At 41.4% G+C, this 3,298-nt stretch overlaps 1 protein-coding gene across 1 annotated transcript in view; it reads left to right on the forward strand.

Moving 5' to 3' along the window:
- NAPG (N-ethylmaleimide-sensitive factor attachment protein, gamma) overlaps window positions 1–3,298 on the forward strand; it is a 39,323-nt gene that overhangs the window by 21,831 nt on the left and 14,194 nt on the right. The window lies entirely within an intron of this gene.

Consider the following 3,298-nt stretch of genomic DNA (forward strand, 5'->3'; position numbering starts at 1 on the left):
TAGAAAGCAATAGATTTCTTGCTTCTGCCACAAATTCCCCCAGCTGTAAGCCTTCCAACCTTCTAAATATTCCTTTATATGTGGTTCAGAGTTCTGGGACTATCCCCTGAGTCTGCTTGGTTGGTTATTCTGTGTTGTTGTTGGCGGAGCTCTTTACTACACGTCCACTCTATCCACCATCTTGTTTGTTCTCTCCTCCCTAGGGTTTTCTTGACTGTAATCTTTACAGTAACAGATATTCAGGTCTTTGTTTCATGGTACCAGTAGATGAATGTGGACCACCAACCCGGAGAGTGTTTTCCTTAGAAACAAAGCCACAACTGTTAATATTGATTCTCATGCTGTTGATGCCTCAGATGATGCCTCTCATGCTGTTGCAAAATTGCTGGATTCTGAGGTATTACTTGGGAGTCCTGGTGTGGTGCTGTGGGTTAATTCAGCAGATTGCAAAATTGTTTGATTCGCAAGGCTGGTGTTCAAGCTCACCAGTCAGTCCTTGGAAACCCTATACAGGGTCTCTGTGGGTCGGAATTGACTCGATGGCACTTAACAACACCAACAACAAGGTATTACTTGGACCCTGATGTGGCACTGTGGGCTAATGTGCTGGACTGCCTCAGAAGTTCAAGCACACCAACTGTTCTTTGGAAACCCTGTATAGGGTTGATCTGAGCCAGAACCGACTGGATGGCACTTAACAACAACAATAAAGTATTACTGGAGTTTTGAACTATATGAGTAGAGACTTTGCATTATACAGTACAATAATGCCCTTTGCTTTTCCTTCTGAAGGGCAGATAGAGGCAAGTTTTGGATGACTTTTTCCTTTTCCTTAACATACCCACTCCTAGTGATCCTCCCCCATGGTTCTCAATGGTGTATATAAGGGGCTTCACAAAGTTCGTGGAAAATTCCATTATCCTTTGATTCCATTTTCCCAAGAACTTTGGAAGCCCCCTCATAGATTCCTGGGCCCCTTACTGTAGGGACCTAGTCATGATTTAAGAATTGAAATTGGAAGTAGAAGGCAGCCCTTTATGAGAATTGGCTTCTGCATGTGGATGAAGCCCAAAATGCTGTGGCTTGGGTCAGGTCTACCTTAGTGACATCTTTGCTCTTTTATACTTTAAAGAGGTCTTTTTTAGATTTGTCCGATGGAGTACAACATTTAATTTCTTGACTGCTGCTCCCATGGATGTTGATTGTGGGTCCAAATAAAATTAAATTCTTGATAACTTCAATCTTTCTTCATTTATCATGATGCTATTTATTGGTCCAGGTGTGAGGATTTTTGTTTTCTTATAGTTGAGGTGCAATCTATACTGAAGGCTGTATGTAGTCTTTGTTCTTAATCAATAAGTGCTTCAAGCCCTCTTTGCTTTCAACAAGCAAGTTTGTGTCATCTGCATATCACAGATTGCTAATGAGTCTTCCTCAAATTCTTCCTCTGCGTTTTTCTTTATATAATACAGCTGCTTAGATTCTTTGTTCAGCATACAGATTGGGTAAGTATGGTGAAAGGATACAACCTTGAACTGCAAAAATGGTGTGGAGGGTATATCTGGCTTCACAAGGGGCAAGGAGAACTAACTCAAAGTCAGTCCAAGGCTGATTCCTATAAAGCAGAGGTCAGATATGTCTCCAACCTATAACCTTCTTTACCTTACTCTGACACCGAACTTCCCTCCCACAGCATTTTCTGCTTCACATATATGTTGTTGTTGTTAAGTGCTGTCTAGTTGGTACCGACTCATAGCGACCTTGTGCACAGCAGAATGAAGCACTACCTGATCCTGGGCCAACCTCACTACTGTTGCCAAGTTTGAGTCCGTCGATGCTGCCACTTGGCCAACTTCCATCTCGTTGGGGGTCTTCCTCTCTTTCTCTGTCCCTCCACCTTACCAAACATGATCTCCTTCTCCAGTGAGTGGTCCCTCCTGACAATATGTCCGAAGTATAAGAGACGAAGTTTGGCCATCTTGGCCTCCAAGGAGCACTCCGGCTGCACTTCTTCCAAAACGGATCTATTGGTTCTTTGGGCAACCCATGGAACTTTCAATATTCACCTCCAACACCATAACTCAAAAGCATCAATTCTTCTATGGTCTCCCTTATTCACTGTCCAGCTTTCGCATGCATATGAAGTTATTGAAAATATCATGGTCAGGCAAACCTTAGTCCTCAAGCTGCAATGTTTGCTCTTCAACACTTTAAAAAGGTCTTGTGCAGCAGATTTGTCTAATGCAATACATCATTTGATTTCTTGACTGTTCTTCCGTGAGTGTTGATAGTTGATTCAAGAAGCTTGAAGCCTTTGACAACTTCAATCTTTTCTCTGTTGATAAGAATGTTGTTGATTGGTCCAGTGGTGAGGATTTTTATTTTCTTTGCGTTGAGATGTAATCCATACCAAAAGGCTGTGCTCTTTGATGTTCATCAATAAATATTTTAAGTCCTCTTCGCTTTCAGCAAGCAAGGTTGTATCATCTGCATATCGCAGGTTGTTAATGAGTCTTCCTCCAATCCCGATGCCACGTTTTTCTTCATATAACTCAGCTTCTTGGATTATTTGCCCAGTTTGCAGGTTGAAAAAGAATACAACCTTGTCACACACTTTTCTTAATTTTAAATCATTCAACATTCCCATGTTCTTGTTTGAAAAACTACCTCTTTGTCCAGGTACAGATTCCTCATGAGCACAATTAAGTATTCTGGAATACTGATACTTCTCAATGTTGTCCATAGCTTGTCATGATCCATACATTTGAAAGCCTTGGCATAGTCAATAAAGCACAGGGAAACATCTTTCTGATATTCTCTCCTTTCAGCCAAGATCCATTGGACATCAGCAATGGTATCCCTCATTCCACAGCCTCTTCTGAATCCAGCTTGAACCTCTGGAAGTTCTCTGTCAATGTATGCTTGCAGCCATTTCTGTATTGCATTTAGTAAAACTTTACTCGCATGGGACATCAAAGAGATTGTCAGATGATTTCCACATTCCATTGGGTCACCTCTCTTTGGAATGGGCACAAATATGGATCTCTTCCAATCAGCCAGATAGTTGTCTTCCAGATTTCTTGGCAGAGATGATTGAGTGCCTCTTGTGCTGCCTCACTTTCTTGAAATATTTAAATGTTATTTCATCAATTCTTGGTGCCTTGTTCTTTGCCAATTCCTTCAATGCACCTTGGACTTCCTCCCTGAGTATCATTGGCTCTTGATCATATGCTACCTCTTGAAATGGTTGAACATTAACTATTTATTTTTGGTACAGTGACTCTTGTGTATTCCTTCC

This window comes from Chrysochloris asiatica, unplaced genomic scaffold (assembly GCF_000296735.1).
Source record: "Chrysochloris asiatica unplaced genomic scaffold, ChrAsi1.0 scaffold00122, whole genome shotgun sequence".
Taxonomy (NCBI): domain Eukaryota; kingdom Metazoa; phylum Chordata; class Mammalia; order Afrosoricida; family Chrysochloridae; genus Chrysochloris; species Chrysochloris asiatica.